The following is a 26745-nucleotide window of genomic DNA, read 5'->3' as shown; positions in this document are numbered from 1 at the left end:
ATTGTACAAAGGAAGAAAACGTCCTGCAGGTTAGGAGCCTGAATCCTGCCTAAACCAGCCAAAACTGGAATGTGTGCTAGCACCACTGGAAGGAGCAGGAAATGAGCACAAGGAGAGGAGGATTGACATGGAGCTTGGCTAGTGGGTTACTAGTCCTGGGAAGGAAGGCAAAAGCAGTAGCACAGCCCAGAAGGTCTGCTCCGCCACCCAGCAGTGGAAAGCAGTATAAATGGCAGCAGCCAAAGTTGGAAGATATGGACCCTGTACTTCCTGCCCTCTGGACAGTCCAGCGTTACAGAGAGTCTGTGCAAGCATTCAGCCCCTGCGGTCTAACAATGCTGCAATTATTTTCACACTCCTGCAGAGAAACTGCTATATGTATTCATTCAGTGTGTAGTTATTGGGCATCTGCTTAGGCATAACGGAATTAAGCACTTTCATGCCTATGGAAATAAATGATTCTTGCTTTTAGGAAGTTCATTAAAAGTGAGGGAAACAGCTAATGCAAACTTACTATGATAAGTTATTTTGCAAAAGTATAAGTAAAAAAAAGAAACAATGGGAAAAAATATTCTTACTAAAGACCTATGTCAAAGGTGAGATTTACTCTGTGCTTTCAAGATGGATGAGATTTTAGTAGGAACATTGAGAGCAAAAGCTAGGAAGGTGGAACAGAGAGAAAAGGCATCCCTTACAATGGTTCACAGGACAAAAACCTTCCAAACCCGACATCCCTTAAGTTCACTGCTCTGAATTCCTCCCACCCCACCTCCCAATTGAACTTCTTGCTGTCTTCTGACTTACCATCACTTCTGAGTCCTCAGGACCAAGCACACTTTCCTACTAGACTTCTCTACCTACAGAACCCCTGCTCTTCCATTAGAACAGAAAATGATGTGGGGGGCTTCACAGACAATGCAGTATCTCACAGATGCTCAAGTTGGCTGTTAAGGTGTGAAGCATCTGCTCCATATCTATACCAAGGAGCACACCTGTGCAACACAGCTTTGTTTACAAGATCAGGAAGAGGGCCAGGTCTGGCCTGTGGTGTGTTGTGCGCTACCTGTGGTAGAACATCCCACTCACCTGGAAGAGCATTGTTCTAATCCCCCTAAACGTATGTGCACATTCCATGCAGGATAATGGGCTCAGGCACTGTTGACTGTTTCCTCAAAATGCTCACAGCGCTGGGCGTCCTGCCTTCTCTCAGGCAATCCTAACGTTCACCAGTTAGAACTTCCTGTCTGCGTAACAGGAATGCCCGAAACTAGAAATGCTCAATTTCTGATTAAACGCACAGGCACTCTGGCCTCGGCCCCGCCTTCACCTTGGATTCACATTCCCCGTAGTCTCTGTCCTCTTTACATTTGCTGATTTGTTCAGAGAAAAAGAAAATAAGATTAGTTTCCCAAGAGATATTTGAAGAATTCTGAAGCTTATTGTAGAGGAACGCTGTGTTGCCAAGAAGAGAAAAGAAGACTCTCAAGATGTCCTCCTTCCCTGGTTTGGTCCCCTGTGCCAGTCTGAAAGCTGCCCCTAGCCTGTGTCCTTGTAACTCTCCTTGATGATCCGGCAGCCCTGTCATCTGCAGCTGGATGGGCTGATGACAACTTATCTCCACAGCTCAGAAGTGAACCAGTTGGCTACATTTTGACTGGAGCTATTTGCAAGCATCCACATCTAGATTTTTCCAGAAGAAATCTCTTGTCTCCAGTGTGAAAGTAAAGGCTTTGCTCCCCATGAAAGTAATTTCTCCAGAGGAATTTGGAGACCTCTTTCTTGTGGGGGTGGGGAGTGGGTTGGCTCTGGGGGATGGAGAGAAGGAATCTGAGAACCTCCGGGTGTCTGGGCACCTTGACACGGGATCCCAGGTCAGCTCTCATTGCCCCCCTTCCACAGAGAGCTGGCCTCTGCCCCGCGCTGTCCACGCTAACAGGCACGATGCATACTCCAAGGGGCACCGGTGCTTCAATTAACTGCTTCAGCACAGCTGCTGTCTGCCCGCTGAGACCCTGTGGCACCTTCTACTTCTCCTACGATGACAATCTTGACAGTAACAGTCGGCTCTGCTCCTGGGGGAGAGGGAGGCGGAGGGCGGCTTAGGACTGACCTGTCTGAGTCACCATTACCTTAATGACAGGACGTGACTCATCTTGAAACCCACAGACCACAGGCTCAAAACACCACGTTTCCAACCCAGGAACCACTCACTCTGCTTGTCCCTGGCTTCCCTGCTCAGCTGCCTCTAACCCACTCTCGTGTGCCTCCCTCCGCATTCAGAATGTCCCTCCTCCAACGCGAATGCTAGCGTGTAGGTCCGGTGATCAGGAGGGGCTCTGGTATCCGGTGACTCCAGGAGGAAACCTAGGCTCAGCCTCAGGTCTGTCACTCCCGTCCCGTCTGAAGTCCCTGCCTTGTCCTTCAGTGCCACCCACAATCCACGTCACTGCCCTCCTGACCTCGAGCCAGCGCCTGCTCTCTGAGTCGCTCGCTCCTTCTTTCACTGATTCACTCAGCAAGTATGGTCTGCACCTCTGACCTGGGCCAGGCGCAGCGCAGGCCGATGCCATGAGCTCACGGTCCAGGGCTGAAACACGCTCAGAGACGGGGCACAGGGGCCCCAGGAGGGACCAGAACCTCTGGCAGGGACGTGGGGCCAGATGCTGTTGATCTGAAAGCAACTTTAACTCGGTGTCCTCTATTTTTATTTACCAACCTGCGGCCATGTGTTTGTTACTTTAACTTGTACTGCACAATCCCCCAGAAACGGCGTCTGACCAAGATGTCCCTACTTTTATTTATATTTCCCTACCTACTTTATCACTCCATTTTGTCTATTTCCATTAAATTGTTTTTAAAAAACACTAACAATGCATCTGTTCTCCAGAGTACACCCAAAACACAAACTCAACTTCATACCCTCACACAAAGTTTAATACACTCAAACACTTTATACCTCGCCAGCACCAGAATCCACACTGCAGGAATGACTGTGTCCACCAGTAACTACATGTGTGTCCCTGAAGTTATTACTAAGTAATTTGATGTATTTGCTGCTTTCAACATTCAAACCAAAGATATTCCTGGAGGAATAAATTTTAAGGTATTTATTGTGGTTCTGTGGGCTCCCCGAAGCCTGGTGCTAGGGATGGAGCTCCGGGCTGTGCCCGTGCCAGGCAAGGGCTGCACCTCTGAGTCACATCCCCAGCCTCGCAGGTTTTGTTTCCAACACACAATTGTTAGGTCAATCACACCCACTGTGTCTTGAACACTCCCCTAGCCAGATGAGCGAGCAGGCTGGCTGTCAGGGGAGTGTGTCACTGCTTAGATGGCGACATTGCAGTCCCTCTCACACCTTCAGGAAGCTGGATGCTCTCACAGGTAGTGTGTGCCGTAATAGTCAGGGGAAACTAGCTCCCCAGCTTCAAGTCTGAGGGTCTGAGAGGCGTGGCGTTCTAGAAAGACAGGTACACTAACCCTGGACGAGGACTCCCCGGAAGCAGGGGACATGCAAACCCTGCTGCACCCAGGCCAGGCGGCCCACTCAGCCCAGAGGACCTCTGGCTTCCCAGGAGCTGCCTCCCAGCTGGACTCTGAGCGGTGAGCTGACCACTAACTCTTCCACTAAAACAGGATCGGTTCGGGGAAGGATTTTGAGATCACTTTCTTTAACATAAATGCCAATACTGTCACACCTGCTCTCAATTTTTAATGTTCTCTTAATTAAAAAATAAAAATAAAAAAATAAAAAAAAAAAACCTCCCAGAGGGTTGCTCATGCTCCGGGTATTGAAGTTTTGAAGATACTCTGTCAGCCGCAACTCTATCTGGAGAGACTATGCCATGGTTCTACTTTTTAATTTCCTGTATGTTGTATCATTTGAATTTCTTTTAGGGCAAGTGCAATTTTATTTTTTCAGAGTATGGATGTATTTTTGCAATCAAAAAAAGTAACTTCCACAGGTTGGAAACGCTCTGCATCCTTGTTCTCCGCAGAGCAAGCTCTTTGAACCTCCAGAGAGTGAGCACAGGTTTGCCTGTTGCCTGCCATGATTGGTAAAGGCCCAGCAGGTGTTGGCCTCCTGAGACAACAAGGAAGCAAGCAGCGTTTGTCACTCACCATCAGGACAGGGTCAAGTCTGGCCCATCGCTGCCTTACAGAGGGTCAGAGCCGAATTGCAGCTGAAGCGAATGGACAATGAAGTGAATGGAAAATTCCTGAAATGGGAATCACCGGTGTGGTTGAGTCCCTCCCCCAATCCCTCCCCCACCCCCCTTAAGTAATACTAGGAGAACGTGCCTGTGACCGCCTCTGGTTACTGTTTTAAACCAGCCTTGGTCCACACTTGTGCCTCCCTCCCTGCTTCTGCCCCGTGCAGCCCCATTCCCTTGACTGGCTCCCGTGTCACCTCCAGTCCAGAGTCTGGTGCCCTGGCAACCCTGGTTGGAAAGCACCCTTGCTCACAGTCACCAGCCGTGAAGTGCAGCCACATCTGGCTGGCATGGAATAAAGTACGGCTTCACACACTGTCACCACGTCCAGCTCCCTTGATGACCAGCGCTGTGCCCTGCCTCCTAGGGAGGTGTTTACCTAGGCTCATTCTTGGCCAGACAGAGGACGGGCTCTGGACTGGTCCCCTCCCTGCAAAGGCTCACCCCCAAGCCTCATGGCTTAGGCAGCAGTTTGCTGAGCAGAAGTGCTATTTTTACTCACAACTTGGGCTCAAAATGAAGCTAATTCTGATTCAGAACTGATGTTAAGAGAAAAAGAAATGCTGAATTTGTTTTCTAAAGACGCCAAGAAAAAAAAGTTTGTGTAGCCCTCTCGTTGTCTAGGAGGGCAACCTCGAATGATTCATCCAGTAACCCCTGTGTAGAATTTCTTGGGAGAAATGAGGCACAGGACATTGGACAGCTACCTACACACCTGTTGTATCAATATGGGCGCACCAGTGGCCAGGTGCTCAGTTCAGCAGATTGGAAAAAACCCAAAGCAGAGGATGGTGCAAGACTCATGTCAACAGCAGTAGACCAAAAAAAAGGCAGGCGCGGTGGCCCACACCTATAATCCCAGCAATTCAAGAGGCTGAGGCAGGAGGATTGCAAGATCAAGGTCAGCCTCAGCAACTTAGCAAGATTCTCAGCAACTTAATGAGATCCTGTCTCAAAATGAAAATTAAAAAATAAATAAATAAACAAAGAGCTGGGGATGTAGCTCAGTGGCAAAGTGCCCTGGGTTTCAGTTACTATTACCACACACACACAAAAAAAAATCAGTAAGCTCCAGAACCTTCCTCAGCTCCTACATCACTAAAGAAATTTGCACCTAAGACCATGGTAAGTAATTCAAAGTTTAGGTATGAAAAACCAGAGAAAACTGTAATTGCCTAGAGGAGGAGGTATAATTAATCTTTTACCAGTAGACGTTTATACCCAGAGACCCCCTTACCAACCTTTCACTGACCAACTACCATTTCTCCACCTTCACATTAAAACATTCATTTAGGGCCAGATCAGGTATGTCCACATTTTTTCAGGGATGGCTTAATGCTTTTAAACCTGGGCCCATAAGGGCTGGGGTTGAGATTCAGTGGCAGAGTTCTTGCTTAGCATGTGCGAGGCCCTGGTCAATCCCAGCACCAATCAATCAATCAATCAGGCAATTCTAATCCAAGCCCGCAGACAGCCTAACACTAGGAGAGGAAGGGTTGCAGGTTGGAGAGGGGAGGGCCTGAGGACACTGACGTGGCCCCCCGCTGCTGCCCATCAGGGTGCGGTGCGACTGAGACCCTGGGGGTGCAAGACTGGGGAAGCCACTTCCAAACCCAGGGAGCATGTGCAGAAGGAAGGAACCATGTCCACCTTCTCCCACTCTGCTCCTTCCTAGAGCAGAAGACGCTGCCGTCACGTAGGGTCCTGCTTGACAAAGAGCGGCCACACTGAGGACGCCACTTTTGTCTGTTAGGGTCCAGTATGTTTAGGTGCCAGCTTGGGCAGAGCCTTACAGCAGGAGCTTCATCTCTAGACACCCCTCTGCCCCACGGCCTGGCCTCCGACCCGCGGCCTAGCCTCCGCCCCGCGGCCTAGCCTCCGCCCCGCGGCCTAGCCTCCACCCCGCGGCCTGGCCTCCGCTTTCTGTTCCCTTTTCCATTTGAACTGGCATCAGCTTCATCTTCACCCAGCCATTTCCTGTTTTCTCCCCTTCCCTGTGCAAAAGGAAATCAATTTTATGCTCTTTGAATGAAACTTATTTATACAAAACACTGCCTCTTTGCCTCTGCTTGTAAAAATATAAGCCAAGTTCACTGCTAAGGAGGGCTAACACTGATGTTATCCTAAACTTAACACTGGTTCTGAAGGCAAGTCTGGGTGTACGTTTCCCCAGCTGCAGACGCTGGTCTTGGAAAGCGCACTCGGAGAAGGTGTCCGGTCTCCAGTCCTTCAGGTGCGAGGAACCCAGGTGTTCATATTCTATCCTCGTTCTGCGTCAACACCGCCGCCTGCCCACCGGCTTCCCCACACGCCCAGCAATTAGGATGCCAAGCTCCAGGAAGCACAGGCGCTCACCCTGGGCGCCAGGAAGGAGGGAGAAAGGAGCGATGCTGGACCACAGATGCCCCAGTTGTGTACGTGCCTCAGTCCACTGGGGCTGCAGGACACAGTGCCACTGGCTGGCCAGCTGCCACACACACATCTACATCCTCGCAGGTCTGGAGGTGGACATCCCAGACCAGGTGACGGGATGGGTTCCCGGGAGGCCCCTTCCTCCTGCCCACAGCCACCTTCCCACTGAGTCCTCCCTGTCCTCTTGGTGGGCTCCCACCTGGAAAGAGAAGGGAGGACAGAGGAGGGTCTCGCCCTCATGACCTCATCTGACTTCAACGCACTCCATCCAAATCCTGTCTCCAAATAGAGCCACATCCAGGATTAGAGATCCTACATGGAAATTTGGAGGGGAAGCCAACATTCAGTCCCCGAAAGGGACGAAGTAGGGTGGTCCCCGCACCATGTGACCAGCCATGGTGGGGGTGAAGACGAGGTGGAGCTCAGGCGATAAGTAAGCAAGGAGATGGAGAGAAGAACCGCGGCTCTGATGTGGCCTGTTCTCACGTGAAGACCCTGCTCACGGTCCAACTTCACTTAGAGTTGAGGGCCATTTGGAAATGAAGGACATAAAGTTCCCTTCCCAGCTAAACTGCATGCTGATACTCTCGGTTGTGCCTCTGAAATCCCACAGCATGACTGGGTGGACTGAAAGACGTGCTGGAAGAACTAACCCCTCAGACGAGGGAACTGTGGCAAAGGAAGCCGAAAACGGAGGGAGGGAGCGGGGGCAGGACTCGCTCAAGCCGGCCAGCAGGAGGCAGCGCCACGCGCGTCTCAGCTCACTCTTTTGTTTTAGCAAAACGACTCCCGCCCCGCTGGGAAAGGACGGGACCAGAGGAGGCGCTAGAGGGTGCTGCAGTGATCCTGGTCAGAAACTCAGCTGACCCCACAGCAGGGCTGACGAGGTAGAGAGGGCACATGCACGGAGGAGGTAACCGGAAGGCGTGATAGCTCCTTCGGAAAGAGATTCAAACCGTCCACGCCTCTCAAGATCAAGGTTGTAACAAGGGTCCTTGAAATGACATTGACCACATGCCTTTACGGTCTTGGAGGCCAGACCAGGAGACTCAGTGACAAAGTGGTTGGAGCATGAGATCTTAGCCCCCCTCGGTGGTTCCTAACGTCTCTGTGCTTGTTTCAGGGATGGCCTTGTAGGGTGTAAGTGAGTCAGTGCATTCTTTTGACCTCTGAGCTTTTGTGGCTGTTAATCGTTAATCCGGCATGTTCTTTCTCTGACTGTAAGACTTCAGAGCCTTTTTGTCACCCCACCCAGGTCCTCTTCATCAGCACACACCACCGTGCCAGCCACCAGCTCGGATTGCTACAGGAGGCACCACACAGGAAGTGCCTCGGAGGTCACGCACCCCAGGGGGAGCCTGCAGCCAGTGAGCACATGGAAACTTGGCAGGGCCAGCCGTCTGGGCTGCCATTCACACTCAGGACAATGCCGTCCACCAGGAATATGATGAGGACCACACATGTGACTTTGAACTTTCCGGCAGCCACATTCTAAAAAGTAACAGAATAAAGAGTCCAGAAATAGACCCGCATAGACACAGTCAATTGATTCTTGGTGCAGATACAAAGGCAGTTCAAAGGATAAACGGTAGCGTTTTATAACAAATGGTGTGGTCCCACTGGCTGTCCACAGGAAAATAACAAATGAGCCTCAAACTCAACTTCATCCCCTTATACAGAGATTAATACAAAGTAAAACAAAAACTATAAAACTTTTGGAAGAAAACGACCAAAAAAAAAAAAATCTTTGTAACCTGAGGTCTTAGATATGACACCAAAAATAATACCTAAGAGAAAAGAATGATAAGTTGTACTTCATGAAAATTTAAAACTTGCTCTGTGAAGAACACTGTCAAGAGAATAAAAGGACCAAGCCACTACGCTTGGAGGAAATATTTGCAAGTCACATACACACCAAAGAAATATAGAAGAAACTCTCAAAGGAATATAGGAAGAAGGCTAAAAACTTAGCCATATGAAAATATAACTTGATCTAAAAAAAATGAAAACACTTGAAAAGCACTTCACCAGAGACGTTATGGACAGTACCAAGTACACAGGAAAGCTGCTCACAGCCCTGGTCACCGGGGAAGGCCAGCGGACCCCACTCTGAATGCTGGTCTATTGGAACAGGCAGATAAAAACCGTGCGGAGGTGAGGAAGCAGAGCCCAACGCTCCTCCACCATCTCTACAGTCCTCATGAAGCTAAATGTGCACAACACATGACCTGGCAGATCCGCTGACCCAGGAGAGAAAGCATGTGTCCTCACCACGTCCGCAGGTGTCCCCAGCTCCGTTTATAATCACCAAACACCAGATACCAACTGCACGAGAATCTGCACCTCCGCTCTGCTTGTTGGGTGCCTGGTTTTCCAGGTGATGACAATTCATGATAAAAGAAAAAAAACAGGTAAACAACTAGAGAGAATATTAATGCTCGGGACTATAAACAGGGCAATAGAAAATGAAGACAGAATTGTTAAAATGTTACAATGACAGAATATCACCTAATCTGTGTTTACCTTACCTGCTAGACATAAATCACCTGTTAAGCAGGGAACAAACAGGAATGGTTTAAAGGGATAGAAACATAAGAACAGAATTACTTTAAATAAATGGCTTTTTGGTAAACCACTCTGGAGGATAGACTGGATGCTCAGAAGTAGAAATGGTCTTGCCATACAACCCAGAAATTGCAATCCTAAACATTTATCCCAGAAAAATATAGTCATATATTCACACAGGAATTTGTACATGGACATTCATACAGCTGTACTCATAATAACCCAAAATAGGAAACAACTCCACAGGTGTGAGTAAGCAACCCAGGGGACATCCGTACCACGGAACACCACTCAGCCCGGAAAGGAAGGGACCTTCCGTGAATCCCCAGGGCAGCACACTGCGTGAAATAGCCAGTCCCAAAGTTGCCGTACTGTGTTATTCAATTTATACAACATGCTGGAAATAACAAAACCATAGAAATAGAGAACAGATCTGTTGTTCCTGGGGCTCTGGGTGGAGAGAAAGCCTGGGTGTGACTGTCAAATGGGAGCCAGGGACCCCTGTGGGTACAGTGCAGTTAAGGGTTTCAACTGTAGCAAATTCCATGGAAACACACACATTGCACTAGCCAGGGTTCTCCAGAGAAACAGCACCCACAGGATGGATGGACACATAGATAAAGGGAGTTATTAGGGGAATTGGCTTATGCTCATGGAGGCTGAGGGGTCCCGTGACAGGCCGTCTGTGAGCCAGAGAAGCAGGAAGCCAGTCATGTGACTCAGTTCAAGTCTGAAGCCCTGGGAGCCAGGGTTGCTGGTCCCAGAGTTATAGGCTGGAGAACGTGGAGTTCCTACATCCAAGGGCAGGAGGAGCAGGGTGTCCCCACTCCAGGACACAGAGAGGATGAGCCTGTCCATTTTGTTCTGTCAAGACCCTCGGTCAAGCAGATGTGCCCCCACGTGTCACAGAAGGGCAGATCTTCCATACTCAGTCCAATGCCAATTTTTTCCAGAAAAACCCTCACTGACACTCAAACATAATGCTTTACCAAGTATCCAGGTAACCCTTGACCTGGCGAGTCCCCACCGAAAATGAACCGTCACACACAAACAATGTAAATACCGAGGTGAACTCTCAGTAAGTTCTACGGACCGTACTAAGGTTCCGTTCTTGGTGTTGATATTGTCATCATTTAATAAACCCTTCACGTTGGAGGAAGCTTGGGGAAGGGTCCAGAGGACCTCCCTTCACATTTCTTTTAGAAAACCTTCTGCGAATCTATAATTATTTCCAAAATAAATTTAGAGAAATAAGAAAAGTTTAGTAAAAGGCTGATCTGAATGCTATCACAAGCTGATCATTTGAGGCACACTTTTAAGTGTTCTTCAGACATGATCTCCCAGGTGTTCCTTTGCCTATGCATTCACATTTTATGCACAAAACATTCAAGAAACTGACACTTTGCTATAGGAAAGAGGGGACTCACATGCATGCTAATGAAGTTACAAGATTGACAAGCATCTTCCATGGTCTAATGTCACTTTTTTTTTCAGATGACAAATGATATTCACAACTGCAATGATAATGAGCTGGATCTTTAAAAACAAGATTTTTTTTCCTTGAACAAAAGAAATCAGTGATGGGAAATCAATCCACAGTCAAAAAACTAATGGTGAACATTTGTAGTGGAAAGACTCACAGAAGTGACTGAAGTCACCTTTTAAAGTTTATTAAGCAGAATCCATACATACCTCCTTTAAACTGATATCACTTCAGTGTGAGAGGAACCTGGATCACCTCTTTGCCCAATAATATTACCTCATGTAAGGTCTGACTGCATGACCAATGCGATCCTGCAATATGAATAATCAGAAAAATGAGAGATTACACTCCATTTATGTATGATCTATCAAATGTATAAATGCATTCTTCTGTCATGTACAACTAATGAGAACAAATGAAATGAAAAATTTTTTTAAATATTTGATGTTATACTTTTAAACTGCCATAAGCAGGTGGTGAGAGGCCTGTTAGGTGGACTGAAGGCTCAGAGTAGAAAGCCCCACCGGGAGGCAAGAGTGACATGAGCACAGGAAGATGTCCAAGACAGCGCTTGGCACTGCAGAGGTCCGCCAGCCTGTGTAGGAAGTGATGGGGAGACAAGTTGACTGCTCGGGAATAAAGGGAGAAAATGGGAATGCCAGCGGTACCCCCTCTGCAGGTGAGGGCAGCACGGAGACCCACAGAGACCTGAGGGCCCAGCCAGATTCCACATCAGCCTGCCAGCTCCTGTGCCCAGTGCTTCTAAGAGGAATCTGCATTTTCACATGAAAGCTTCCCATTGTTAGCTGGTAGCAGTCATTTCAAACATTTTTAAAGCAGTGTGTGTACCAAGCTGTATTAGTTTCTTAGGCTGCCATCAAAGCTGGGTGACTGAAGACTGCGGACATGTACTGTGTCACCATCTGGAGGCAAGAAGTCTGAAATCCAGGTGTTGGTGGGGTTGTTTCCTGCAGAAGCTCCGTGGGAGCGTCCACTGCCTGCTTCTCTCCTGGCCTCGGGGGGTTGCTGGTAGTCCCTGGCTGGAGACCGATCAGTCCAACATCTGCTTCCTTCACTACATGGCCTTCTTGGTGCTTTGCTTGTCCAAATGTTCTTCTCCTTAAAAGGACATTGGCCTTGGATTACAGCCCATCCCAATCCAATCAAACTTGATTATACCTGCAAAGACCCTATTTCAAATAAGATCACATTCACAGGAACCAGGGGATAAGATGAGATCACCTTCTTTTAGGGGACACAATAAGCCTACTACAGGAGCAGAGCAGTCCACAGGTCCACCCAGCCTAGACCACCAGTGAGTGTTATCTGTCTGATGGTAAATTAAACTCTAAATATGTCAAATCTCCATCCACAAGGCGACTTCATTCAAGCAGAGGACAGACTGTACACATAAGGCTGTCTTCGTTATTTAAAAATAAAGGGATATGCACACAGAGAAGCATGCACATCCTTCATATTTACATCAAAATCTGAACTCAGAGGTAATTTGAACACAAAATGTTCAATCTCACCCCTGGCTGGGGATAGCATGGGTAATTTATTTTATTCTTTAAATCTGGGTTTTCATGGATTACTTTTGAAATAAAGGAAAATGAATTAATGATTTCTAAAAGGAGAAATAGTTTTCTGCATACTTTTTTGACCTTGGAGGAAACAAAAGTGCTTCTACTCCAACTTAATCTCAAAATCGTTGCATCACCAGAAATGATGGAATTATTGATCCACAGAGTACAGCCTTTAGGGACACCCCTATTGCCCAGTCCTTACCATGCAGTCACCACCAAGACTGGGATCACCAGACGCAGATCCCTGCAGATGGGCAAGTCTTTCTCCCAAAAATAGAATTCAATTTGCAGTGATGGCTGTACCTTCACTGGGCCCACAGAAAGTGCAGGGGTTCCCTGAGGAACTCAAAGCCTTTGATTTAGAGACAGGTCTGTGCCTGCTTTTCCCTAAGGGGAGGGGATGCCACCTTGGCAGGAACCATGGGAATGAGGACCGTCGATTGTTAGGTGCAGAAGAAAATCAATGAAAAGAACAACAGAAGAGAAGTACCAAGCACGAGAAAAGAAAAGAAGGTGCTATTAATGAATTATCATGTATAAAAAGTACACAGTAAGTGGACAAATTTGTGGACTAATTTGTAGACTACCTCTTCTGTTTGGTCAAAAAAATCAATTGTCATGGGTGATCTGAGAACAAGTCACCTACTGAGATGTGTATACTGAAGAGAGAGTGAAGACAAGGACAGAAAACACACTGAAGAAGCAGACACCCCCCAAAATGTGGTTGGCATATTGTCAAATTCACCAGAGTGCAATAAAATATTAGTCTGACTTCAATAAAAATTGGATTATTTATACTGATGCAGATAACGATGTGCTAAATATAACAGTCACACAGTAAGGAGTAACTAACTCTCACCATGGACTATGTATGCATCACACAGAGATGCATTGCTGTTAGAGTCAAATCTCCTGGCGATAAAAATGTCAATTCCCTTTTGCATGTGCAATAAAATCCCAGATATTTACATTAAGAAGGTCCCAGATCTTCATTCTCCTTTAAGAAAAATCTGAAAACAATCCTATATTCATTTTTATGTGCTTCTGGTGTGAATTTCCACTTAGCCAAATGAAACAAATCATTTAGACCCCCTATACCTAAGACAAGAAATTCTCACACAAAGGGAAGGCATTTGTGAAAGTTGAAAACAGGACAATACAAAATTGTTGTAAAAGAAATCAAATTCATTAAGTCCCCTCATGGGATCGTTTATGGGCATCTTTTTTGTCTGAGTACTGCGCTTTGTTCAGAGAATTCAAACATGAGCTCTGTGTATTCCCTACAGGAGCATGTAAATTAGGAGGGTAGACAGCTGCATGAACCAATCAATCACTTCAAAACAATGCGTAAGTGCTATGGTGATCAATGGAAATTACAAGTATTCAAATGAGAGCTTTTAATAGTCCACACATGAGTTAATGATTTCTAATCAAGGAATAAACAAGGAAGATGTATAGATATCTTTTAACGGCTTGTGGTAGACTGGAGGCTGGCTCCTAATGGCATCCACATCCTAATCCCTGGTATCTGCAACTACACCAGGTTACAAGGCCACAGGGGACTAAGGCTGTGGACAGTCAGGACCGCCATCAGCCGACTCAGAAGAAGAACACTGCTGGATTATACAGCTGGGCCAGTGTAATCATCCTTAAGTCTTTAAAAATGAAAGAGGGAGAGCCTGAGAGCCAGCTGGAGGGAGATAGGGCTACTGAAGAAAGACACACAGGGAAGCCACGTTTCCAACTTCCCTGTGGGAGGAGGGGCCCCACACCAAGGATCTCCAGAGCCTCCAGAAGCTGGAAGGACCTGGAGACCAGTTCTCCACCAGCGCTGCCTGTGCCTCAGTTTCAGCCCAAGGGTCCTGTGCCAGACATCTGTCCTAACAAGCTGCTAGAGAGTGTCTTGTTCTAAGATGCAATATGTGGTGATTTCTTGCAGAAATAGCCGGAAAGCAATACGACACCCAAGAGTGAGAAGACAGGCAGGATTCTATGAGAACCCCAAGTAAGTTTTCTGCATTTAGAACTTCTGAGGTCATGACCTATTCCAGGGAGTAATGTTTCACCTTTCCACTGTGAGCGTCTGGGAGGCACGCAGTGGTCCTGGAAAGGGAAGGGCAAGCAAGCCATCCTAACAACCTGGCTCAGAGGTGGGCGGCTTCTGTGTTCTCACGGATCTTCACAAAAGCCCTACAAGGATGCTGAAGGATAATTATCCCACCTTCACAGAGAAGGAAGCAGACTCAGAATTAAAGATAAAGTGCTAATGGGCATCTGGAACTGCCAAGGTCATGACGGATCCCCACACCAGGGTCCTGCAAATGAAATCTTCAGCTACAGCAGGCTGGGGACCCAGGAGAGACCACCACCCTGCCCCAGCCTGCTCACTCTTCTGCAAGCACAGACAGAAAGGGTGTTTTCTATTTAAGTCCCATATCGTCTCCTCAATTCAAAGATTTACTTTTTGTTCTTTGGGTTTTTTTTTGGTTTTTTTTTTTTTTTTGGTTTTTGTTTTGTTTTGTTTTGTTTTAACTGGGGATTGAACTCAGGGGCACTCAACCACTGAGCCACATCCCCAGCCCTATTTTGTATTTTATTTAGAGACAGGGTCTCACTGAGTGACTTAGCACCTTGCCATTGCTGAGGCTGGCTTTGAACTTGTGATCCTCTGCCTCAACCTCCGGAGCCACTGGGATTACTGGCATGCACCACCATGCCCGGCTCTTTTTGTTCACTTTTAATGTCTCTGAAATCATGATGCATCTTCCTCTCATGAAGCAAGTACAATTCCCACACTTTTTCTTTCCTAGTGATATATAAAACAATAGCAGGCTTTCCCAGAAGTTTCTTAGAATCAGTGAGTCAGGACAGGATGCTTCCCTAAGCTAAGCATGGGACCGGCCAGCAATCCCCACCCTTCCTCAAGAATCCAGTGCCAACCATCTTCAACATCTGGAGACATGGCTTATGTTTAACCTAAACCCATCACACTATAGCTGAAAGTCCTAAACTGCTGCAAGAAGAGAATGGTCATCATTTTTAAACATATTAACCCACTAACCAAACGGTCTTTTTTATTCTTCTTAGAAATTTCTCTTGTGTCCTTGGAAGGACACAAGAAAAGGGGAAGCCAGGGGTTCTACACTCAAAAGACACTTATGAAATGTGAAACTAACTTCAGAGGTCATACAAGACAGCGCACAGTTAAAGATCTCAGCACAGTGGAAACTGCCCGTGGAGACACTGTCAATTAGTCCCACATTGTGTTCTGGTGTTTTGCTTATACTCTCATCATCAAGCTTGGTTCCTTAAACTCATTAACAGCTTACATAAAGATATGTTCACCTAAAGCCTTCACCTGGACATCAAGGACAGTAAGGTGAAATGTGTCCCCCGAAAGATACGTTCAAGCCCTCAAACCAAGTGCCTGTGAACGAGACTTCACACAGAAGCACGGTCTTTGCAGACGAGCCATCTGGATCAGGGTGGTCCCTAAGAGTGATGGCGGTGTCTTCCTGAGAGTAAGGCGAGGGAGGTTTGGCTGGAGACCTAGAGGAGGCTCCCAGGAGTCCTGCAAAGACAGACTGGAGCCCTGCAGCACCAAGGCGAGAACAGGACACTGCCGAGGTTCCTCGAAATGGAGAGAAAATGTTCTTCCCGGAGCCTTCGGGGGCAGTGCACCCTGCCAACACCCCGATTTGTGATTTTTAGACTCCACCCCAAAAAGACAAGAAATTCCTGTTTTGTCATGCCATCAAATGTACAGTGCTGTGTTTATGATATCGGGTCTGAGGTTGAACCAGAGATGACCTTTGCAAGATGGAGCAAAATTAAATGAATGATTATTGAAAGAAACCATTTGATCCCAGTTACAGATTTTTAAAAGCTAAGGACCTGTTTTAACTCTGTAGAACTATCCAAATAAATCAGAAGAAAACACAGAAAATAAAAAAAATAGAGATTCATATAGATGTGAATGTAGCCAAAGCAAGAAAAAAAATTCTACAAAAAAAAAAAAAATCCAAAAAGTCCCTCCCTCAGGACAGATACATATTAAGTCAGAAAAGGAAAGTAGTGACCACAGAAAACTGCCTTAAAAATAACTCTATACTTTCATTAGATAATAGAGATTTGACAACAAGACTTTATTGAGTATTTGCCACTTTAATCTGGAAGATAGAAATCAAATAGTATATGCTTGTTGTTTTAAGGGAAGAACTGAAAATAATGCCGTGTTAAAGGATTCAGAGAGCAATATTCTAATTTGCAGATATAAAAGTGATGTAGAACGTTGGATTGGGTCCAAGGAGAGAAAGGGAAGTGGTATTCAGCAGGGTACAACAGACCACCTCATGATCATGAATACACAGCAGCGTTCCTCCTATAAATAACAAAAATGACCTGAGCACCAAGATTCAATCCATGAGAAAAAAAAAGAATTTAATCTTTAGACTCATTTTCTTCTAAATCGCTGATAAATTCTTGACATGCCTTAAGAAATACCTTAAAGACAATTCATCAATTAAATGTTTGAAAACAGCAAAGCCATCATCAATCTGGAATTAATCACAACTGACTTGGAACTGATTGGGCCCATGAATGTGACAGAAGACTAAGATGAATGTGAAAATGTCGTATCTGAGTGTTTACTGCCCTTTAAACTGGAGTCATTTAAGTTTGTATTTATGTCTCTCCAGAACAAGTTGCCCAGGGCATTTCTGGAGTACAGAAATGCCACCATTCAGCCGGCCCCACCTCCTAAGACCTTGGCTTCCCCGGATCTCTTCTACTTCAAGTCATCCGGTGGGGTGTTCCATGTGTACACTCAAACGTTTATGACTTCTGTTTCATCCCTGGTGGTTAATTTGTTATCAGATATTTGTTGATAATTTTAGGTTGTCCCTACTCTGGAATTAGGTGGCCAACCTTTGGCTCTGAGCCCCATGCTTGATGCCTGGACTCTAGTCCCAGCAACTTATTACCAGGACCTGAAAGATACAAACTTAATCCACTCTGGGTAAACTTTGAGAAATTATGGAGAATTCGAAAAATGGCCCGGCAGATGGAGATGACAAACCTTGGTCCCATTTTGATAAAGGAGTAAACATGGGTCTTAAGAACTACAGGCACCTAGGTTTGAAATTGACCCTTAGAAAAGTGTAAAATGGGTTACAAATACTTTGTGATAAGAGAGAGAAAAAATAAGAGGTCCTTAGAAGCCCTTGGGACTCCCTAAACACAAACAGCCTGTTCTCAACGTTACTGCTTCTAGGAGTAAAGAAAGAGGTAGGTTCCAGAAGATGTCCAGCCTCAGGACATCTAATGCCTAATTTCAGAAAGGCACTGCGTGGAAAGGCGTTAAGGTGCAGCGGTAACTGCCTCGACAAAGCCACCCAAAGAGCAAGAATCACCCGAGAAGTGACCAGGACTCTCACTCATGCCATCCTGCTGAGTGTTTCAGTTGATACTTTAAATGAAGGTCCCCAGGGTGGCTATGTCACATTTGCAGAGCGAGGGGAAATGAGACCACTGGAGGGAAGCACCAGAACCAGAAATAACTGGAGAAACTAAACTGAGAGGCCGAAGGCAGGCGGCTGTAACGCATTGCCACCAATACTTAGCAGCAGTGGTAGCGACAGCGGTAACAGTCCTACAAATAAAATTAGGAAGAAAAGTAAAGCAGAAACTTAAGACGAAAATACTTAATCACACAAAGATAAGACTTGAAGAAAAGTGGAAATTTTTACAGTTTCGCATGTGGAATTAGAATTGACTACATTATTAATATGTGCACTCTCCTTGCCACACCTGAAAGCTTTAGGCCATGTTAATAAATGTGATACAGCCACGAGAGGTGGTACAGTCCCGCACTTTGTACTGCGCAGAGCACGTTGTCTCCTGCTGTTCTCTCCTATTAAGGAGGAATGTGACCAAACTGTGTTACGTTTGGCTGTGAGGTGTCCCCCAAAAGCTCACATGTGAGACACGGCAGGAAGGTTCAGAGGAGAAACAATTGGGTTGTAGGAGTCTTAACCCGATGAGTGAATCCATCCCTGATGGGATTAACTGCACTGGTAGGGTGTGGCTGGATTCATTGAAGTGGTGGGGTGTGGCTGGAGGAGATTGGAACTGGGGCATGGCTTTGGGGTATATATCTTGTATCTGGAGAGTGGAATCTCTCTCTCTCTCTCTCTCTGCTTCCTCATGATGTGAGCTGCTTCCCTCTGCTACACTCTTCCACCTTGATGTTCTGCCTCTCCTTAAGCCCCAAGGAATGGAACCGGCCTTCTATGGACTAAGACCTCTGAAACTGTGAGCCCTATAATAAACCTTTCCTCTCTATAATTGTGCTGGTCAGATCATTTACTCACAGCAGCGAAAATGCTAACTAAACCAAACAGCATTGTCAAATACGGAGACTTGCAGCCAATAAGTACGTGAAGATCACAGTGCCAATGTGAACAAAGGGGAATACTGAGATGCTCCAGGACTGGATAACACCACCGTTACACTCAACTCACCTAGAACCCAATGTGCCAACTGGGTCACATAAGAACATGTATGGGAACTAAGGTTGCCTAACCTAGGAAAAGTCCTCTTAGTGCTGGGCTGAGGATGGGGTTCTCGCATAGTAGGAAAGCAGTAAATGAACAGAGAGGGAAGATTCAAGGTCAAGGGTGGAAGTTACAGCAGGGAGGTAGATAATAACCCTCTGCTAGTAAAGATTGTCAGCAGTGAAAACAGTCAGTCTTCAATGAGCAGGACCCACGGTCACCAGGACTGTGCAGAGGACAAGGGACCACTTTGGGGGATGCCACAGAAAACCTCATGACTCTGAGCAGAAAAGCAGTTGCACTCCAACTGCCAGATTTTGAATTTCACAAAACCTCAGGGGCTGGCCTTCCATCACTGGCTTTCTATTGTGCACGGGAAGTGTATGTATAAAAAGAATCACCAGGACTTTCGATATAGGTGTTTCAACAGGAAGCTTAAGTTCAGAATAAAGGACTGTCCCCTAAATTGAAACAATTTGGTTTTATTTTTCTCTTTCCACCACTGAATTAAAGAAATATGGCAGATGCTCTTCTAAGACATGACATTAGCTCTCTTCCCATGAGTGCAGGTCTGTTTTTTCCTTTGATCCTGAATGGAACTTTATGGCTGCCCTCTCTATTCCAAGGCAAGGTCCTAAGAATAATAATAATAAATCCATACTCTTTCACCTTGCTCTCTCAGGAACTCCCTCTTGGAACCCAGTTTCTGTGCCATGGGAAATCTTCACTCACACGGAAAGGCCACATCTTGGTTTCCAGCTAATGCCCAGCTGAGGTCCCAGTCACCTGTCAGACTTGAATGACACAGTAAAGGAGACCTCAGCACTGGCCATTTTCTAATTGCAATTGCTTGAGGGTCCCCAAGAGAAAGACACGGAGCTGAGCTCGGTCAGCCGCCAGAACTATGAGTGATGATAATTGTATCAGTCGAGATTCTACCAGAAAAGATCCAGAACAGGAAGGACGTGGATTTGTTGCGAGGAATTAGCTTCTTTGTTGTGGGAGGTCCCCAGGCAAACTGAAATCTGTACAGTGGGGCATCAGAAGTGCGGGCTGGACACTGCTGGAACTAGCAATGCCACCCACAAGCAGACTGCACCCCTCAGGGAAGCCCTGTCCTACTCTTCAGGCCTTTGAAAGGACTGAATCGGACCCAGCCAAACTGTCAAGGATAATCCACTTAAAGTCAGCTGAGCACAGATGTTAATCACATCTACAAAATTTCTTCACGGCAACAACCTAAATCAGTACTTGATGAATCACTGAGTACCTTAACCCCAGTCAAGCTGATGCATGAAATCCACCATCAGGACAATGAGACGATTTCTGTTGTTTTAAATCATCATCTTTTTGGGTGATTTGTTCTGCAGAAAAAAGGTAATGGAACAATCAGTGCAGATTTAGGAAACCCTAGTGTCCATGACCTCGAAGACCCAGAACTCCTACATAGGTATCCTATTACAAGTCCAAGACCGTGGTTTTCCTGTTTAAAAATCCCTCAAGCAAGTGGCTGCATTAATCAACCATCTTGACAAATTCATGTGGCAATAAGACCATTTAGGTGCTTTTGGTTATAAATAAAAGGAACTCTTATTCAAAATAACTTTAAAAATAACTGAATTGTCTCATCCTAACAGAAAGTCCTACCTGTGGTACAACGACAGGAGGGGCAGTTGGTTGCAGGCTTGCTTCATTAACCAAATCCACAGCCACGTCCAGGATTCTGGTTCTCTCCAGCACTCTGCTCAGCCACACCCACTGTGTTGTTCTTTGGGGGTCATAAAGGGTCTTCAGGAGAGTCTTGCTCTCTGCCTGTTCCCTGAGGTGCCTACTGAGCCTGCTTCCCCGAGGGACTGTGATCACAGGGACTGATGTTTGGGGATGAGGACCCCAGAGCTGTGCAGAGTCCCTGAGCTGCCACGGTACCTCCTGTGGCATGCCAAGCCTAGAACAGGTCAGGCCCTAAGAGATGCTTATCCAGCTAAGCTGCAGTGCATGGTATCTGCATAAGGGCACAAGGCATCTAACCACCAGAGCGACGTAAGGGGAGATGAGTGCACATTGTCAAAGAGTAGATTCCGTTTTTAAACAGTCCCGTGTGTGACCACCAGCATGGAGAGAGAGCTCTGAGAGGGCAAGGGAGAGACGCTTCCCTGCCCCCAGAGCCATGTTCAATTCCACGAGTGGCCACCGGAAGACACAGAAGCAATCTCATGTCTGCACAGTGTCAAAGCTAACGTTGCCTAACACCCACCATGTGAATACATTCCTCTCTTTATGAGAAAGGTCCTGAGGCTTAGATGACCTACTGCTTCTCACACGGGTGTTCAGGATGGACAACGTCCAGGACCGGTGGTCCGGGAACTGTCAGTCAGCTCACAGTATCCAAAGCATGCATTTCATCACCTCCCTTGGCCGCAGCGAAGCCACGGGGCTGAAACTCCAGTCGCCTCAGTCGCCTCACCTGGGATGGGCATAAATACACTCACCTCAGACCAACCTTCTCCCTCTTTTCCCTGGGGCCATTTTGGTGTCACCCCTGCCTGGGAAGGGCCTCTCCTATCACACCTTGCTACCCCGGTGCTGCCAAGCCTGTCTTTTTGTTTTGTTTTGGTTTTTCACGGTCCTTACACTTTGGGTCTTACTCCCTGGCAGGAGCCTGGTTTTCTCTGCTTGTGTCTACATTTTTTCTAAAACACTCTCACGCCTAGGCAAACTTTTACATTTTATTTTCCTCTCCATCTGAAAATAGAAGAACCTGGGTAAAGATTCAAATTTTCTATTTCAGATTATGTAGACTTTCTACTTTATTATAAAGTTTAATGATACATTACATGGATTTTGTGAGAAATACAATTCTATAAACATTCACTGAGTCGCAGCTCTGTCTAGAATGACGGGAAACTGCGGGATGAAGCTCCCGTCCAGAGCAGCCCCAAGGGTCATTAGACAGGAGGGCCACTGCCACAGCATGTGTGAAATGGACGCACGGAGTCCTGCAGAGCCCCCCGGGAGTGAGCCTGGGCCACTCCTGAGAAGGAGGAAAAGTGAACTCCAAACAGGGAAAGGCCGGGGTTCAGTGTTTGGAGGGGTGTGCTCCAAGCAGAGGGCCGGTGATCAGCCAAGGAAGGCACGTGGAGGGAGCCCGAGGTACTCGGGAGTGTAACAAACCCAGCCTGACTGACATGTCACCACATTAACAGAAGTGAAGTCCACTAATGCGAGGTGCAGAGGGAAGCAGTCTGTAAAAAATTTTAAAAATGAAGAAATAATTTAAAAAAATAAAAACACTCAGATTTATTCAACAAAAGGAGATGGAGATGGGTCCGTAAGCAGTAAGGATGCCGTCCTGGCTCCAAGGAGCTCATCAGCCACCGGGAGAGACAGATACACAAACAAATCACTGCAGAATGATTTGTTCAGTTCTAAATATAGCACACACAAAGGGCTGGGGACAAGAGGAAGCCATCCACGCTGCCTGAGGAGGAAAAAGCCTTTGTGTAGGTGACAGATGAGTGGGCGGCAGCCAGCCCAGCAGAGGGGTGGACCCCCGGAGTGGGACCAGGAAAAGCACCTCCAATGCATTATTCAACAGTAAATGACACAAATACTTGCTACTCTCTTTAAATTTCAAGACTCCCTACTGCAGCTCCACCTCAGGAACCTGTCCCTGGTGTTGGAGACGCGGATGTTAAGGGAACCTGCATGCTGAATGTTTGTTTACAGAGAACACCCATCTGGCACATTCCAGAAACTAAAGGAGCCTTTCAGAAGTATTTTCAGGACAAGGAAGCAGGTCACGTTCATGGGGCATCCATGCCAGGAAGCTTTGTGCCACCGCACAAAATCAGACGCAGTCAAAGTGGCACACAGTGCCCGAGTGGGTGCGTCCTACCACCTTGCCCCTGTCAGGGGGGCCAGGCAGGCTCTGTCTTCTCTTCAGCAGCACAAACTAGGCAAAGGATCCCACTGAAAAGACTGCTAGACTAATACGTCCTCTTCAGGGTCAACGAGCACACCGCCTGAGTAGGGAAAGGGGTGGGACACAAGATTCCCAGCTTTAAGGGGCAACCGCTGTACCAGCGTACAAACAGGTGAGGTGCGCGGATCAAGTGTCTGGGCCCCCCGCCCCCATTCACATGTCGAAGCCCCAACCTACAAAGGGATGGTGTTAGGAAGAGTGGCATCTGGGAGCTGGGAGGGTCATGAGGGTGGTGCCTTACCAGTGGTGCACCTGCGAAGGGTCTGTGGGCCCTCCTTCTCCAGGTGCCCACACAGTGACAGACACCATGACAAGTCCATAGCCTACAGCCTAGAGGGGCCCTCACACAACCTGACTGCTGCTACCCTGATCCCAGGCTCCCAGCCTCCAGAAAAACAAGCCACCAGTCAGCCTATGGCAGATTCTACAGCTGCCCCGAACGCCCAAGTGAGAGCTGCCTCTGCTGCGGGAAGACCTGGAGAGGGCGAGTCAGGCTGACCTGTCTGCAGACTTTCCTCCTGCGGCTCAGCGGTCACAGAAATGCAGATGAGAACAGGGCAAACAGCTTGAAGTAAGGGCTGGGCAACAATTTATCAAGAAAACAAACAAAAGAAGGAACTGCAATAGCAATAAATATATTACAGTCATGGATCTTTGCATGCTAAACATAGTGGTGAATATATATGGCAAAATCCCTGAGAACATGGATAACATGCTATAACCGCAATCACCGCAGATGGTGGTTCTAGACCTTGGGTAATTCTGTCCCCTGCAGGAGTCTGCCAATGTCAGAGACATTTTTGGTGATCACAGCTTGGGCAGACTGGAAGGTGCTGCTGGCATCCACAGGCAGAGGCTGGGGACGCTGCTAAACCCCTGTCGATGCCAGTGCAGCCCCACAAGAAATAGATACGGTGCCAACATCCACAGGCCAAGAGTGAGAAACTGCAGTGCAGGATGTGCTGGTCACTGCTCTCAAACCACAGGTCAGGCAGCCCAAAACATAAGCATAAAGCAAACAAAATACACTGCACACAAATATACTCATAAATATCTGCGAAGCTGAATTAACATACAGATACAACTTTCTGTCCTGCAAAAGATAAGTACTTTTTATATGTCATGCATAAAGTTCTTGTGACTATATTTAGATGGTCTATTTTCATTTAAAATTTCCTTATGCAACTCAGTATAAATTGGCTAAAAATTTTTGATTTCTTTAATGTTACCAGATTTGGCCTCCGTAGATAAAGAGTCCATCCAGAATTGTAAAGGAGAGAAGCCGTTGAGAGATGAGCCTCCACTGCTTAAGAGCCAGCACGGGGAATCTGCGGCCAGTGGGGAACCAGGGAGGGATGATGGAATCCCTCAGAAGTCAGAGCAGAGGGGAAGAGGACAGATGGCAGCGTGTCCTGGTCACAAACGGACTGCCACAGCTGGGACAGACCCCACCAATCTGTTTGGAGGTCATCCTGACACCCAGACATTATCCACAGGGACTACATCAGCTCTTCCCTGGTCACGAGGGTGCCATTGACCTTTGCATTAGCCTAGCTACCCTGCCAGTGAGCATGAATGCCCAGACGTGAGCCCTCCAGGCTGGAGAGGAAGGGGCTGTTGCTAGGGGCACCCTCATGCTGTGGCCGGGGATGTCTGTACCTCCCTGTTGTTATGTTGAACTCCTAACCCCCAGGGGACAATACTGCAAGGTGGATCCTCCAGAGGTGGTGCCGGCATGGGATGGAGCCCTCAGTAAGCGGATTCGCGCCCGTATCGTAAAAGAAACCCCAGAGCTGGCTCACCTGTCTATGGGCAGAAAGTGGGTCCCCATCAGACACGATTCTGCTTGGATCTTGGACTGGCCAGTTTCCAGAGCTGTGTAGGTACATTTCTGTGGTTTTCGGCCTGCAGTTCACGGTGCTTTGCTACGGAGCCCTCAGAGACTCACACTGAGAGACCCACTGTCCTCGGAGTGCCTGGCCTGGCGGCCCGGGCATTAATGGAGTGTCTAGTTTTTCCAGTCATGTTCGACGCTATTCTCAGAAGTATTCCACGGTACATCTTCCAGGCTGATGTGATAGGTAAAAACACATTTCCACTGTCAAAGTCAGAGACGTCACTGGCGGATGGGGACATAGAGTCCCCTCACCCACCAGGCTCGTGTCAGATGCACTGATCTGAGTCTGTCCCAGAGAAATAGGGAGGAATCCTGGCAGGAGAGAAGTGGCAGTCAGTGCACGCCCACAGAGCAGCTCGGCTCTGAGGCCTGAGGACATCACACCCTCCGACATACAGGTCAGGGACTGGACAGCTTGAGAAGGCCAGGGCCAGGGAGGGCACGGGCAGGAACTCTGCCGTCAGGACCTGGCTCCAGGCTGCCTGGCCCACCTGGCCGTCCAGAGCAGGAGGAGGGGCGCTGCCCAGAAGGCATCTCACAGCGTTGGCAGCCGTGCAGTCCTGTGACCACGGAGCTGCCCCAGATGTGACATCTAGAAGAAATGAACAGATCAAAGGAGAGGTGGGGCGGGGCGCGTGGACCCTGCACTTCAGGAAGAGAAAGTAGCGAGGAATGAGCGTTCTTCATCCGTGACACCCAAACGACATGCTGCGGGCCTGAGCGGCCCGTGGAGGTTGTCCTGTTCTCCAAGCCCGGAGGCTGGCGGGGGTGAGAGGTGGGAGGCTGGAGACAGCAGCTGTCTCTTCTGTCCAGTGGCAGTGTTGGGCCCGTTGGCCTAGCAACGGTGCCACTCAGTGCCCACGCCCACATCTCAGGAGAGCTGAGCTCAGGCCAGAAGTACCTGATCTCGTTAATCATTACCCGGGCCCCGTGAAGCAGTGCATTTTTGTAGCACTTTATATGTGGCCTCGGTCGCACTTCCGTCTGTCTGTCTGAAGTGCTGTTTCACTTGCGTAGTGTTAAATAGCTAACGCATTATCTTCAGAAAATGAATTTATATTTCTCGATCTAGTTGATTGTGGTTTTTTTAAATTAAAAAGTCTTAATTAAAATATTTTCATTTAAGACCCAGTGGCAAAATTTTGCATTATGGTAAAACATTTTCTTCTTTGTATCTGTTTCTAGTTCTGCCCCAGTCACCCTGAAGGATTCCGACTTCAGATTCTTTTCAGGCAGATACATCCACCCGCTGACTGATGGAGGAGCCCTTTCAGTCACTGTTCATCCAGGCCAAATCCACAAGTCACCACTTCGTAAACTGGTCACCTCCCTACCAAGGAAGAGGTAACCAAAGAAAAGAGGAGACAGGAATTCATGGCAGGGTGACCGCACAGCAGGCTGAGAGCAAAGAATAACAAAATACAAAGTCAAAATTATTTGTTAAAAGCTTAATTTACCTATAGATATATACATTTATTATGTCAATTTTTGTAAAAGTTTACAATGAGAATTAGAAGTTCTTTTATCTAATTATCCTAGAGCCAAGAGGGTTTTTATGAAATTTATGTTCACTTACTCTGGGGGGATAAAGTAAGAAATTCTAGTCTGGTACAATTCTTCCTCAATATCTAGGTTTACAACTGACTTAGAATAACACTAAACATCTTTTACTTGCACTCTCTTGTTTGATTCAGTACCTAACTAGCCTCTACGTTTTTACTTAAGAAAGGTCAGAGCATAGGAATTTCAGATACATTAGAAGAGGAAAGCAACATAGCTCCTCTAACTTGGTGATATGACTGGGACGTGAGCTGTCCCAAAAGCTCCTGTGTTAATACAGAAATGTTCAGAGGTGAAATGACTGAATTTGAGAGCTATAACTTAATGAGCATAATAGACCATTTGCTGGGTTAGTCATTCAAATGGACTAACTGGGTGGTTACCACAGGCAGGTAGGACATAGCTGGAGAAGGTGGGTCACTGGGGGTGTGCCCTGGAAGGGTGCATCTTTCCTGTGACCCCTACACCTTCTCTCTGTTTCTTGGTCACCAAGAG

The 26745-nt window shown here is 47.2% G+C and overlaps 1 long non-coding RNA gene across 5 annotated transcripts in view; it reads right to left on the bottom strand.

Moving 5' to 3' along the window:
• The window catches only part of LOC124965218 (uncharacterized), an 84654-nt gene extending 59175 nt beyond the window's left edge, over positions 1–25479 (bottom strand). For all 5 annotated transcript variants that reach the window (XR_007105124.1, XR_007105123.1, XR_007105122.1 and 2 more), the window contains exons 1-2: positions 24596–25479; positions 10881–10982 (exon numbers count right to left, since the gene is read on the bottom strand). This is a non-coding gene — a long non-coding RNA (uncharacterized LOC124965218). The remainder of the gene's footprint in view (positions 1–10880; positions 10983–24595) is intronic.
• Between the last annotated feature and the right edge of the window lie 1266 nt (positions 25480–26745).

This window comes from Sciurus carolinensis, chromosome 15 (genome assembly GCF_902686445.1).
Source record: "Sciurus carolinensis chromosome 15, mSciCar1.2, whole genome shotgun sequence".
Taxonomy (NCBI): domain Eukaryota; kingdom Metazoa; phylum Chordata; class Mammalia; order Rodentia; family Sciuridae; genus Sciurus; species Sciurus carolinensis.
The sequence above is the reverse complement of the archived record's forward strand: the minus strand, read 5'-3'. Positions and strand labels throughout refer to the sequence as shown.